Raw genomic sequence first — 16,011 nt, 5'->3', positions numbered from 1 at the left:
TGTTATCTTCTAACGATCTGATAACATGACATCAGCACCACTTATAAAATATTGATTTTGATACATTTAAAGATCACACTGTGAACTGAGTGGTACCTCAGTGAGCATTTTTCTGTGTTTGTATTTTCCAGACTTCTTCAACTTGAGGATCCTGATGTCTACTTTGAGGAGGCTGAGACATGTCTGTGCACCTAACTGGACTGACAAGATGTTCCTGATGTTGAATGTGTATTTTGGATTGGAGCAGAGGATGAGAGCCAGACCGGGGACCTTTGCCATGATAGATGTATGGAACCGGACTGGGAGGGAACACCAAAGGAGGACAGGGATCTACCACAATGGAGTGCAGGTTCACCACCGCTATGATGACTTGCATCATAGTGACACAGAGGAGTGTCAAAGGAAGGTGGGTGATATGCGGAAGCAACCCCTACAGTGAGCATCAATATTCTATGTATACCTGAGCATTGCTGCAGATTTTACAGATATTTCTCTGTCCTATATATATATATATATATATATATATATATATATATATATATATATATATATATCAGATAGGTGTTTTTATAACCATTTAGTAGCTGCTGTGACAATCGTGGACCTAATACTGTCCTGTTATCTTGTTAACTGTGGGCTTGATTCCCATGTTGTTAACTTACTTAATAATGTGTATAATATCTGTAATTATGACCTATGTAGATGTACATATGTTTTACAACATCTAATAACATCATTTCACATAGTCACTGTCTTCATACATCACTAACACCTATATTGCCTAGGCCATGAATGACTGCACACTTCATTGTTTTCTGTTACAGTACCACACTATCACCTACACCATAATACATTTGAATAAAAATACATCACTTTTTGAGTTCATTACTCCTTATAAAGTAAACAGTCATGTTTATTTAAGACAAAAAGGAATGCCTGTCCAACTGCTTACACATTTTAGTTATGTGTTGATAGCTGTTATTTCTTTTCAATAAAATGTCCAATAATTGTTTACAGTTTCCATATTCATCCATTCTCTGCAGGACTTCTAATAAACACCTACGGTACCAGTTTTCTAAAATGACCACCTTGCTGACTGTTAGCTTGCCCTGTAAGCCAACTGGTGAGCATGTCTAAATTTTGGCATGCTGTGGGGTCCAATCCACACAGGAGAAATATAACTGTAACTGTTATCTTGGTTTAGTTCACCCAAAGCATTTTTTTTTTTTGAAGAAGCATATTCCAAAACTTGATGTCTGTGTTTCTGTTGTGCATGTTTACAAATAATTGCATTAGTCTTTCTAGTCCTACAAATATGCCTGTAATCCATAATGCTCTAATAACTTCAACATTCTAACAACAGGGTTTGTAGAGCAGTACCTGTTTGCTTATGATTGACCAAATTGTGTTGGCTGTTATCTCAGCTTGTAAGGAAACTGGTTAACATTCCTACATTTTGGAGTGCTGTGTGTTCAAATGCAGAGAGGGGACACATATCTGAAACTGTTATCTTGCTTTAATCTATTCATTGCATTTATTTAGAGAAGCATATTCTACTTCTTGTTATTAACGTATATTTTGAACATGGTTGTGAAGAACCTGGTTATTTATCAATTACTATGAACAAATCTGTAATCTGTAACATTCTGTTAACATCAGCTACTTAACTGCAGGGTCAATAAAGCTTGCTAAATACTGTGATATGTCTGAGCAATGCTTTGATTAATACTGTATAATTTGTAAAAGTGCTTTTGAGGTCTGTTTTATCATGAAATTTTAGTCAATTCATTAACATCATTCTCAAGTTTTGAGGGAGTGGGATGGGCAGACTAACAGGTGAAATGCAGAACAGGGAAGAGGTACGTATTTTATTAGTGATGTGCACTTTGCCAAGGAATGTCATGATCCTCATACATACCTTACTGTGTCCCTCATGTACAGCAACATCTATGGTCCTGTTCACAGAAGCACTATGCTACATGACACTGCCCCACTGTCTGAGGAATGAATGATTTCCATTACTGTTAATGCTTCTGAGCACAGTGCTGACATGAATGCAATTTTCAAACTGTTTAGCTGCATGAGCCGAAAATGTTCTGAAATCCAAAAACTAGGTATATCCTGTCTATATGCAGTCCTTCTTTCCTGAATGCATCAAACAGCAATGTAGTATGAATCTGTACACAGCATTACAGATAACACATTCTTTAACAGCACATTATGTCATGTTTATTATATGTAGCATTTCTACATCCATTAAGTACTGACACTGGTTTAAACCTTCCACAAATAGATGCACACATTAACTGAATGCATGTGCTATGTGTACTATGTGCACATAGTCAGATACAAACTGACACACAAATGTACCTTTGACATGTGAACATTCACTGAGTTACTGCTTATGTGCTGTAATGATGCTCACAGGAGTGTCCTTTGCTCCATAATGAGCTGGGTGTTGGACATACACCTGAGTTTCTTTATTCGACATTTGCATGACAATATCAGTATATGTACAATTTTTAGCCTGCATACCTATGCATGTTGATATGACATCATTGCACATTACTGTGTATGTGTGTTTTATACATGTCCAGTTCTGTGTATATCAGCAATCAAGCTGGACATTTGATATACATTTTCCATATTGTTAAATTAATTTCTGTTTGGCTTCTACAGCATCCCGTGTGCTGTACACATGTATTTGCATTGTGTCAACTTACCTTGTCCTGGTTGTCCCAGATGTGGGCCTAGGTTGTCACTGTCCCCTCCCTTCTACCTTCATGTTTCCCAATTATATTTTGCATATATGATTGGCTTTGTTGTAATTAATGACCATTGGCATGTATTATGTTGCTGGCACAGTGAACATGTGCCAAATGTATGACCATTTTATGATGCAGGACTTCTGCACAGATGTCGCTGCCTACTGCTTGCAATACATCTTTGTTTTCATTACACTTGTGTGTTAACCAGTATATATTGTTGAAATCCATGTGCCCAAATGATATATCTTTTAAGCTGCAGTGTTATAGTTTTGCAAATATTGTTACATGTCATTGGTGTGTGTATGGGTATTGACCTTGATTTCATGTAAATTCCATTTAGGCCACTGAAAGTCATACATGTACACCTACACCTGTGTGTTGCCTTTGACATGGCATACGTGTATAACATACATCCATTCCATTACAAATTTTGGGGGTTGTGAACACCTATGCCTGTATTTAGCAGCCATTTTGCTGCTTTTTCTGCAGCACTGCTCTTTGGCACTGTGCTTGGCTGTTTGCCTTTCACATGCATGGTTGTAGTTTTTTGTTGTCTTCTGCTGGAGTGATCTAGCATTGTTAGACCTGCATTTGTTCATCTGTGATGTTGCTTGACTTACAGTTGCACTGCTGACAGACTACTTAGATATGTGTTTATTTATCCGGTTTGTACTGTGATCTTTATTTAGTACCCTCCAACACACAAGTAACACATATGTAACATTGGTCATACACATCCAGCCATGACTGCCACACAGTTTGCAAGATGTTGTAATGTGATAGTGCATAGGCAGAGATGTTTTTCTGCATTTCACCATGGCTGGTATGCTTCCCCACCCTGTTTGACAACTTTCCATCACCTGTGTTGTGCATGTGTGTATCTGTGTAACTTACCTGTTCTTACTGTTTTGTTTCCAACCTTTGTCTTGTGTTGAGATGTTTTATCAATGGGTATACCTGCTGTGTTGCTCTTCTCCTCCTCTTTCTCTGTCTTTACCTTTCCTTCTGTTCTTTAAAAAAATGGGCCAATTCCCACAAAAAAAAAATCTTATACCTCTCTGACTTTCCCTAAGATTTTCCTATTCCACCATCACTCTTGTGTGTCCATGTTTTTCACCCATACCCCAGGTCTGCTTTTCTCTCTCCCACTTTCTTTGGGGTATGCGTTACTTGTGTTCTCCACACATGTCCTGAACCTATTGTTAGCAAATGTTAACCATGGTGATGTGGCCATGATTGTCCTTCAACTTTCATATTTTTATTAGAAAATTAATGAAGTCCATCTAAATCTATAAGTCCAAGCCACCATATTTTATTAATACATGTTCATAGGTTCATAGGTTCATACTAGGCTATCTGCCCTAGGGCATTTATAAGCCTAGCCAGAGTGTGTTTGGCTTTCGCCACCCATTTTAAATTAATTTTGCTATGTGTTTTTTGAGGTTAGTATACTGTGCCTCTGTCTAACAGTGACACAGAAGTGATAGCCGGGGTAAACCTACGATTTCCCATCCAATCATCAAGATTCCTCTTGAAGAGAGTCAATGTGGGACTCTGCCTAACCTGGACTGGGATTTTATTCCAGAGTGAAGGGAGCCTCTGGGTTATGAATCTGTCCCTCCAGCATGTCCTATTTATTTCAGTGCTGAGGTTCAAGTCTCTCGAGCGCGTAGCTCGATGGGATTTGGATTTTCTGAGGTGCAGCATGTCCATTAATTCTGGGTTGGACATGGCTTTATACATCAGGCACAGATCGCCTCTGAGCAGGCGGTATGCCACTGAGTAGAGATGGAGTTTCTTTAACCGGGCATCATATGGCATCTGTTTGAGCCCTTTGATCCTCTTGGTGAGGTACTTTTGGGGTCTTTCCAGTTGCTGCAGGTGTCTGGTAAGGTACATCCCAAAAGGGGCATTGTACTCAATTATGGGCCTGATGAGGGATGAGTAAAGAGTGCGATGACCTCCCTGATCTAGATGTGAATCCCTTCATGATTAGGTGGGCTGTATAAAATGTTTTTCTAACCACTTTGGCCACGTGGTTGTCAAATGAGAGATTGCTATCAACTTGGGTCCCCAGGTCCCTAATGACTTCTTCTGTACTTAATGGATTACCACCTATGTGGTAATTTGTGGGCACTTTGTTTTTGCCAAAGGGGATGACTATACACTTTTTGGCATTTAGCTTGAGGCCATGGCTCTGGCACCAGTTGTCTGTTTCTATGAGGCCCTTTTGGAGGATGCTTGTGTCGGCTGGAGAGTTGATTATGGCACCCAGTTTGCAGTCATCTGTGAACTTGGTCAGCCACAGTCCTTCTGTGTTGGCCTGTACCGCCGAGAAATATATACCGAACAAGAGAGGTCCCAGGACTGAGCCTTGTGGGATGCCACTTGTAACTGGTTTGGAGTCTGACATGGCTCCAGCAATTCTAACCATGTGGGTTCTGTCCTTGAGCCAGTTTGCAACCCATCTAGTGACATAGGGGTTTATATTTAAGCTGGTGAGCTTATCTATAATGCCCGAGTGGGGTATTGTATCGAAGGCTTTTGCGAGGTCCAGGTAGGCTGTGTGGACCACCTTCCCTCGTCAATGGCCTTGGTGACTGTTTCAAAGAAATCGACCAGGTTTAAGAGGCAGGATCTGCCCTTAACAAAGCCAAACTGGGTAGGATCCAGTGTCTGTAGGTCCCCAATATCTTTATTTATGAGGTCCATGATGATCCTTTCCATAGCTTTGCAGACCAAGCTAGTCAGGCTTATGGGGCGATAGTTTCCAGGATCCGTTGAGGCACCACCTTTGTGGAGAGGGACCACTGTTGCTGTACGCCACTCTTTGGGTACATATCCTGTAGTAAGGCTAAGATTGAACAGTAGTTTTATGTTTGGGTTTAGCTCTTCTTGGAGTTCATGTAGGACGCAGTCTGGGACACCATCTGGTCCCATTGATGCTGTGTTTTTTGCTTTGGAGAGGGCGGCTCTTACCTGAGCATCTGAGATGTCAGGGGGGCAGCACTCTGTTGGGATACATATTTGCCCTTTTGGTGGGGAGAGGGGAGAAGTTTGCACTGAACCTGTCAGCTAGGATGTTGGCAATGTCTGTGGGCTCAGTGTATTTTTTGTCATTTTGGACTAATTCTGAGCATATCTGGGAATTCCCACCCAGGTTCCTAACATAACTAAAGAAAGCCTTGTGATTATCCTTAGTGTCCTGTGCAATTTTTCTCTCGAAGCTGGCCTTAGACGATTTTATGAGTGCCCATAGTTTTTTGCTAATACTGATCAGAGATGCCTTCCCTTTTTGGGATTTTGCTCTATCATGTAGTAGCTTCCTCCTTCTATTGTATAGTTTGTTTATGGCTGGGGTCCACCAGACAGGACGTCTGCCTTTGGAGGATTGGGTCTTGGTTTTATTTGGGATTGCATGATCCATGCATTCCTGAAGGTGTTCATAGAATGCGTTTATAAAGGATTCTGCAGTCTGGGCCGTATTTTCCACAGGCCCAGGGGCTTTGAAGGATTTTGCCTCGGTTTTGAGGCATGTGAAATTTGCTTTAGAGAAGTTTTTCACTGTGGTTTTCTGGGCAGGGGTGGGGTCGGGATGTGAATATCCAGTGAGATTAGTTTATGGTCTGATCTTACCAGTGAGGGATACACTTCTGGTCTGGAGCATAGTGTCCCCATGTTGGTGATGATCAGGTCCAGTATGTTTTCCCCTCTTGTGGGAGTGGTAACAAGTTGTTCCATAGCATTTGAGTTTATAAATTCTAGGAACCTTTGGGCTAGGGTGTTGGAGCTAGAGTAATGCTCCCAGTCTATGTTTGGGTAGTTGAAGTCGCCCAATATAATGGTGTTTGGAGAGACCTTCATATTTTCCAGTATTCTCAGGAAGGCCAAGTGGGGTTCCTGTGTTTGGGAGGGTGGTCTGTAGCAGGCTATAAACTGGAAGGCAGTTTTACCCACAGTTAGTTGCACATGGATAGTCTCTGATGCTTCGTGCTGTGCCACCAACCTGGAGGTGTGGGTATCTTTGATGAATATTGATACTCCCCCTCCTTTTGTGGTTCGGTCCAAGTTTTGGGGCCGAAAAGCATGGTATGAGGTATAACCTGGTAGTGCTGGGGTGCTCTCGGGAGCCTTGAACCAGGTTTCTGTTACTGCACAGATATCGATGTTCTCCATGCTAAGGAGAGTTTCGAGTGTGTGCATCTTGAGGTTTAGACTTCTGGCGTTGAGTAGCATTACTCTTAGTATCTTATCCCTTGTGATACCTATGGAGGTGGGTTTGTCTTTTGAGCCTTGCCTAAAAGGCACTATGGGGGTAGCAAGAGCCTTTGCCAATATCCGAAAGCCCAGGGTGACAGGTGCAAGCCGTCCCTAGTGAAGCATCGTGGCTTGTTGAGCATGTCATCCCAGGCTGACAGGCATTGGATCCCCTTTGAATGACACCAACACTTAAGCCAATTGTTGAAATTGATCATCTTGTCTTCATATTGTGGCATCATTCTTGGTGAGGGTAAGATGCTACTCAAGGTCAGGGTCATACCGGCCTGGGCTACATGCTCAGAGAGCTCCTCTATGTCTCTTTTCATGTAGTCCAGGGAGGTACGTCTCAGGTCATTCACACCAGCATGGACAATGACTGAGTCATATTTGTACTTGCCTTGGAGTGACCTGAGTGCTTGTGTTATGTGGCGGATCCTAGCGCCCTACAGGCAGCTCACCGTGACCCTCTCCTTGTTCAGCCTGGTGAGCGGGACATCAGTGTGCCTGATGATAGAGTCACCTATTACAAGTGTATCAGGTGTGTTGTTTAGCCTTAAGGGCTGTGACTGTTCGGCACACTGGCTTTTTGAGTTATGTGTTGCACGTGTTTTGTTTTGGGGTAGCGGTTGCTTGGGTGTCTGCTTTGGAGGTCTCTGCTGCTTAGGCAGATTTTTATTTAGAGCCTCCGAGTATGTTTTTGTGTGTTTATGTGTTTGGTTTGCTGTCGTGGTAGGTCTATGTGAGACTGGAATTGTAGTGAGTGTGGTTTCCTTCTCCTCCTGACTGGTTACGCCAGTACTGAGTTGAGAGAGCTTAGCCTCCAGTTTGGCTATATGGTTGCATCTCTCACATGTGTTGGAATTTGTTGGGAGGAGGAGAGGGTTGTCAGTGTACATGAGGCAGTTGTAACATTGCCTCAAGATTCCCAGATTCACCTGCTGGACCGGAGAGGAGATTGACAACTGACCTTTGGACATGCTAGAATAGTACTGGGAATTCCTTTATAATTGAAAAAAAGGGCCAATGGGGAACAAGGTACTCAAGGGGAGTTTGTGAGGGTGTAGTGCTTTTAATTTTTTTTAGAGCTGACTTATATAATTGCATTAGTGAGCAAGTGCCAGGTAACTTAAATGCAATGTGTTACAGGTAACCTAAATGCAAAAATGACAAACAGTAACTTTCTGACAAGTGAAACAAGGAAATAAGTACAGTAAGCAATGCAGATATCACTAGGGATCCACAGAAGTGCTAAAAGGCCGCGTTTTAGGTGGAATTAGCATTTCAGGAAAATAAACAAACAACAAGCATACAAATAAAGCTAGATTCAACAGGCCTGGATCTAGTCTATGCTACAGCAAACAAGGTGTACCAATTTCAGTAAGAAACAGTTAGAATATGCAGGCACTATAAGCCTTTAACCAGATATTCCCTGCTCAGAAGGGCAGAGTCCAGCCTCTCCTCCCACAAGAGTGCAGACCACAATCCTTCCTAATGTAAAATAACTGGCCTGAAGCCCAAGTGCTTAAACCAGAACTAACATGTGTTATGGAGATATGCATAGTTGCCTCTGAGCTTACTGGAAAGAGTACCATCAATATATATCTATATTACAAATGACATTGTAGCTGTGAAGCACATGTTTTATGTTAGTGGATGAATTACAAAAATATCTGTAGTTATCTGAGATGTTTCTGGCTCTATTCCTTAAAATGTGTGTTACGAATGCCATGCGGTTGACACTGGGATAGTTGGCATTTTTTAATTTCGGTATCATAATGGAGTTAGTTACATTCCATAGTTGTCCTTAACCTTCTGATATATATATATATATATATATATATATATATATATATATACATATATGTGTGTGTGTGTGTGTGTGTGTGTGTGTACAACTGATTGGACAACAATTTCTCATTACTTACGGATTACTTGCACATTTCTTTAGTGTGCTGTTCATACTGTACTACTCCATTGTGTTCTGAGCTATTCTGATTTTTTTGTTATACAATTTACATTGTTATCTGCAAGTTTGGCACTGCTATGCACTGGATTCCATGAGCTTTACAGAATCTGGCCCACAATGTTCACCGTTTTATGTACACTATATAAGTCTACCCTTTTATTTTCTCTAATGCAAAAAAAATTATCTCTAAATTATGTTTCAGCCTAATAAATAAAATTCCTAACTTCTTCATGTACCTTGTTATCTTCTGAACCTCTTGTGTACCAACAATCTGTCTACAATTAATCACTATATAATAATAGGACTCATGGTACTCCAGCTAAGACTGAACGATGGACATATATAAAGGGATAATCACTTTTTTATTATGATATTCTAAAATAAATTTCTAAGAGTTTTTTTTTTTTTACTTTGAATGCAGTATGCAAGAACTGGGAAGTATGGTCATACCAAAAGTGTTTATATCATTTAATCCTTTTGTCTGATTTACTTCCTTTAAAACATTTTGATTCATACTTCCTACCAAAAAGTCTAAGTTTACTTAATGTGTAAATTTACTTTTCATGAGATCGAAAATTTGTAAATTCACTTTTCATAGGACTGTAGTCTATTTGCTCTAACCTATTCACTTCATGTAGTGCTTTAATAAAAATTAATTATTGTGGGAAATATTTTTCTGTGTATGTAATTAGTTGCTGAGTGCATATATCCAGTCTCCACCTTTTTCAGTCATGACCAGGAGTATTTGTAGTGACTGGGCAAATAAAAATGCATAACATTATGTGTGATGCATGATATGTGAATGAGAAGGGCTTCCTGATTTAGAACACCTAGTGAAGTTAGTAAGGTACTGGTCGAGGAAAAATTTTCTTTTAATCACAATGTGCATAGTCTGCAAAGTGATCAGAATGCAGAGTTACCTGCTACACTATGACTGACATGGTATAAATCAGTACAAAGAAATACAGTTGTAGAACTGCCTCTTGTCTCCCTTTATCATGGGATTAGGAAACAAAAGGTAACTGAGTCTTGCAACCAGTTATGACTTACCAGTACCCACCCTTAGACCATGCTCCCTATGTCAAGGAGAGCTAGGCCAACCAGTACCCACTCTTAGACTGTACTCCCTATGTCAGGGAGGGCTAGGCCAACCAGTACCCACCCTTAGACTGTACTCCCTATGTCAGGGAGGGCTAGGCCAACCAGTACCCACCCTTAGACTGTACTCCTTATCTCAAGGAGGGCTAGGCCAACCAGTACCCACCCTTAGACTGTACTCCCTATGTCAGGGAGATCTCAGCCAAACAGTACCCACCCTTAGACTGTACTCCCTATGTCAGGGAGGGCTAGGCCAACCAGTACCCACCCTTAGACTGTACTCCTTATCTCAAGGAGAGCTAGGCCAACCAGTACCCACCCTTAGACTGTACTCCCTATGTCAGGGAGGGCTAGGCCAACCAGTACCCACCCTTAGACTGTACTCCCTATGTCAGGGAGGGCTAGGCCAACCAGTACCCACCCTTAGACTGTACTCCTTATCTCAAGGAGGGCTAGGCCAACCAGTACCCACCCTTAGACTGTACTCCCTATCTCAAGGAGGGCTAGGCCAACCAGTACCCACCCTTAGACTGTACTCCCTATGTCAGGGAGATCTCGGCCAACCAGTACCCACCCTTAGACTGTACTCCCTATGTCAGGGAGGGCTAGGCCAACCAGTACCCACCCTTAGACTGTACTCCTTATCTCAAGGAGGGCTAGGCCAACCAGTACCCACCCTTAGACTGTACTCCCTATCTCAAGGAGGGCTAGGCCAACCAGTACCCACCCTTAGACTGTACTCCCTATGTCAAGGAGATCTCGGCCAACCAGTACCCACCCTTAGACTGTACTCCCTACATCAAGGAGGGCCAGGGCAGTCAAGCCGGGGTGAATTTGTAAATAGCCATCCAATCATCCAGCTCCTGTTTGAAGTATGATAGTGTATTATACTGCTTAATTTGTATAAGGAGTCTATATTTCAGGCATATTTTGTTTATATACTGGTGAAGATTTAGATCTCTGATTCTGGTATTAGTGGGACTATTTGATTTCTGGACATACAAGAAATCCAGAACCACTAGATCCCTAATGGCATGTAAGGCAAGGCATAAATCTTCCCCAAGAGTATATAAGATACTGAATAAAGAGACAGTCATTCCATTTTTTTTTGGTATCTTAAGGTTTTTAGGTCAGTGATATTCTTAGTTAGGAGCCTCTGTGCTCTTTGTAGTTGTTTGATACACCCAGTGAGGTACATCCCAGAGCAGACATTGTACTCAATAACTGGCATAATCAATGTCAGATATAAGGCAAAAATGACCTGTTTATATCTGGACAATATTCTTTTGGCAATTAGCTGTAGTAAGTAGAAGGAATTTCTAACTACTGTCATTACATGATGATCAAAGGAGAGGGTATTATCAACCAAAGTTATTTATGCATTTATTTATTTATTTATTTATTTATTTATTGCATTTGTTTACCTGAGTCAGAAAGCTACAACTTTTCAGCACAGGCCTGCAAGAAAAGTTCCAGAAAAATGTCAATATTGCATAAAGCACATAGTAAACAGAGGTAGTCAAGTAATCAACAAATACACAACATTTAAACAGAATATCATTAATTAATGGCAGCATCATGTAAGCTCCAAGATTCCTTGCAACATTCTCATTTTGAAGTGGGGTATTGTCTATGCTATATACTGGAGGGAAGGGTTGTCTACCAAATGTGACAATATTGCACTTTTTTGCATTTACTTAGAGGCTATTTATAGTACACCAGGTACTTACAAGTGCATGTTCATAAGGAAGGATGTGAGAATCAGAGAGAGATTTGACAATGACTTCCAGTTTATAGTCATCTGCATATCTGGATAGCAAGAGGTCTTGATTCATAGTTTGGTGATCAGAAAATTAAATGCTGAACTAAAGACATCCTAGCATTGAGCACTGTGGAAGTTTTTTATGGGGAATACAATACCTAATATAGAGTTACTAGATGAAAGAAATGAGGTAAACTAGGTTTAGTTGGCAGGGATAAACGGCCTAACTAAATGAAACAATTGAAGTAACTGAGGTTTAAGTTGTAACTGTGACAATGGACAATGAAGAGTCCTTAAGTAACTGTAAAGTATGAGCAACATAAAGCATCTGTGGACTACTTAAAGCATCATAGAGCAGCTGTGAGCTACTTAAAGCATCATAGAGCAGCTGTGAGCTACTTAAAGCATCATAGAGCATCTGTGGACTACTTAAAGCATCATAGAGCAGCTGTGAGCTACTTAAAGCATCACAGAGCATCTGTGAGCTACTTAAAGCATCATAGAGCAGCTGTGGGGTGCTAAGGATTCCTTTTCGGATATGTGGTGCATAGTGTGGCTCATTGTTTAACTCTGGGTAGCTGAATGCACTTCTAATTATCACTAGTCACACTAACTAAAAGGATTTGTTAGCTATAGGTGATATTAATACAGATATGGATCAAGATGCCTGCATCTATACAATCCAAGTTGCAACCCTGCTGCACTTAGTACTTTGTTGTGTAAAAGTGGGCAATGAAAACAGCTGAAAAAGGTCAAGTGAGCATACTGACCAATAGCAAATATCTCTTCAAGATTCTATAACAATCTGTCTACCCTCACTAGATCAAACAGAAGAAATTCTTAGCAATATTACCCAAAGCACAAAAAAGTGTACAGCAACCACAACGAACTCAGCAAAAATGGAAAAACAATTACAGTAGATCTTGCAAGACCTAATATTTAGTCAAATCCAGTAGAATCAGTTTGAAATCTAGTAAGTCCATAACTGTGAAATAGTCATATTAATAATAATAATACCCATTTGATAACTAGGTAGGCCCACAGTCCATTATCAGGGGTGACTCAGGACCAATGTCTGGTTAATTGACTCGCTCATGGTGACACAGTAGGCAAATGAGGACTGATGGAATAAAACCCTGTACCACAGGAACTACAGCTCACGGTCTTAACCCTCTGTGCCAACTGCTAGACTTTTGAAAGTAGTCTAGCAGTTGGCACAGAGGGTTAAGACTGTGAGCTGTAGTCTTAACCCTCTGTTTCATCTGCTAGACTTTTGAAGGTAGTCTACAGTGGCAGGTAATTGTAATAATGTCCAAACTGCAGCAATGTCAGACTATGTAAGTAGTTTATAATCCAAAGATGATTTAAACAGACTTATAGCAACAGAGTGCATTCAGTCTGAAAATGGTGTTTTTCAGAATTACTTGTGGAAGCCAAAGGTGGAACTATGACCCCTGGAAGACAGTACTAGTTAATTACATTCTCAGTGGGAAAATAAACAAATACTGAGATATATACAACTTTTTCAGATGCCTGTAGCTTGAAATCACTGTCATGCATAATACAGCCAGATTTTCGAATACTGTTTGGTAAGAAGTTTGCCTGCAGAAAAATAGACACTCTTGAGAGGTTTGAAGTTTAATGAGGGTTTTATACTTCAAAAGTTCCTTCTGAACGTGAATGGGAAGAGGAACCCTAAGGTTACTTTTGAGCTCACTTTCCAGTTAGATTCTTTTTGAGCCATTGTTAAGAAGGATTATACAGAATGACACGTTCACATCCAGTGAGACAGTTTTGAAAAACTCTTCTATTTACTTGCCAGAAGACAGACAGACAATGAATCTGACTTAAATTAACTGAACAAAGACTAAATGTGATTTACTGACTCTGTCATGAAAGTTAGGGATACTGTAAGGGTTTAGACTAAGGTGTAGAAAGATGAAATGTTGTTGGTGCTTTTTTGGCTATTTAGATAGGGCAGGGAATTAATCATTATGCATCATAAATGCTGCTTGAAACATTTACATGACTTTTAAGTAGGTAGTACATCTTGTTTACTTGACATTTTTATGGGTGTGGAGGGAATTCCATGGCTCTATATGTTTATTTTGACAACTGTCATTTTCATGGTGACTTTAGGCAAGGTTATGTCCAGCAGCAGATGGTTCATATCTAAAGCAGGGAGGAATAGGGCACAGAGCGAGCTGAGAAAAGTGGATTTAGTTTAAGTGGAGGGACTGAAGAAAAGGAGGCAGAAGATAAATTGAGTTCAAGACTGACTTTGGATTTATTGGTACCTGGGCAAATTGAGAAGGATGCTGTTAGTGTGGAGGAATTATGGTAAAATAGTAACCAATATGAGGAAAAGGATTAAAAAAAACAACTCAGCAGATGTGCAGAACAGTTGTGCACCTCTAATGGATAGCAGAGTGGAAATGGAAGAGGTGATAAGAGTACAGGAAAGGATTTGGGGGGTGAGTTAAATGAAAGCATTCAGGAGCATACTTCTCAACCTCTTGGCATTAAATATCATAACGCTGACCTTTAAAAATCATTGCAAAGGGTTAAAAAGAGGAGTAGAATTTATTTTTTCACAATACAAGACCTACCTGTAGAAGACCTAATAGAATAATTGATAGGCAATATATTTGTATAAGTTTAGTTTAGTCATTTAATAATGCACATTCCCATACACAGGTCTGAATTTATACAAACAACTTAAAAAAGACTAGGTAAAACCACACACGGTCAAGAACATTACCAGTAAAATACCACATAAATAAGGCACTGTGCCAAAGAAAACAAACTTAAAATACCAATTTAATGACCACTTTCATTCAGAACATAAAAACAATTCTTCAGACAAAATTATTCAACATATTCCCTCTTTTATACACACATTCAGAAAATTACATATCAGGTAAACAATCATCCATTAACACTCTCGTCCATGAAACTAGAGCCCCCCATTGTCACTATTTCATACATCCCTTAATCCATCTGGAACATTAATTTTGGTGATTCTGCAGTTTGTCTGCAGTAATGGTACATAAAAAGCATTCCTAAGTTTCAATATCACTTAATTCTTAATAAGTAAAAGATTAGATGGATAACCCCTGTAAGTAAACATACATTGTATGTGATAACCCTCTTTTATAAAATCATCAACATCAGATACCATACGTATGGCCTGTACCATCCGCCCTTTGACTATGCCACATTTGACATGTTGGGGGTGACTGCTAGAAAAATGCAAATAACTATTTGAATGAGTCAGTGTCCTGCATATGGTAGACTTTAAGCTATTGTTCCAGGGAATTTTGGTGATAAAAACATCCAAATAGGAAATAGATTCTGAATCTACTGTATATGTAAAATTTAAAAAAGTCATAGTCTTATTGATATACTCAATAAACAAAGGAATATCATCAAGAGGCCCTGTCCAAGCCACAAACAGATCATCTAAATATCTAACAGACATGGAAATATTTGAATAAAAGGAACTAGGAAACAACAATATTCCCACCATGCCATGATGATATTAGCAAAGAGGGGTCACAGGCGGACCCCATGGCCACCTCTTCAACTGTTTAAAGAATCTCGACATATATGAGGTATTTTCAGGACTTCCTGCTTTAGCTTAATATCAAGAAAATGTGCTATATAACAGGTTTTAGACCATCCAGAATCAGCAATGGAGTGAAGAGGAGGATCTGAAAGGTCCTTGTGTATTTTAGGCACTCCAAATATTGTCAGAATTTTTGGGCAATCAATACTCATATAATTATATTCACTTGGTAAAATCTACCCTTGGGATAACATATCAAACAAAAAAGTAATCAATGTTTTTATATGAAACATTTACTTCATTGATAGAAGCTTCAATATATGTATTGTCATATAAAACCTGATACATTCGTTGAATGTAATCCATATAATCCATTACCACAGTGCCTCCTCCCTTATCAGGTTGCATCAATCTTAAACCTTCATAAGATTTTATTTTGTTTAACAAACGGTACTGATCATGAGACATATTATTATAGTTGAAAAAAATCTGCCTAGAAGATGCCACAAAATGCCTAAAATCCACCTTGCATGCTTTCTCAAACATCCGAATGGAGGAATGCAGCTCTGGATTAAATGTACAAGGCATG

The sequence above is a fragment of the Protopterus annectens genome, chromosome 2.part1 (assembly GCF_019279795.1).
Source record: "Protopterus annectens isolate FY-2018-M chromosome 2.part1, PAN1.0, whole genome shotgun sequence".
Classification (NCBI taxonomy): domain Eukaryota; kingdom Metazoa; phylum Chordata; order Ceratodontiformes; family Protopteridae; genus Protopterus; species Protopterus annectens.
Note: the sequence above shows the minus strand (reverse complement) of the source record.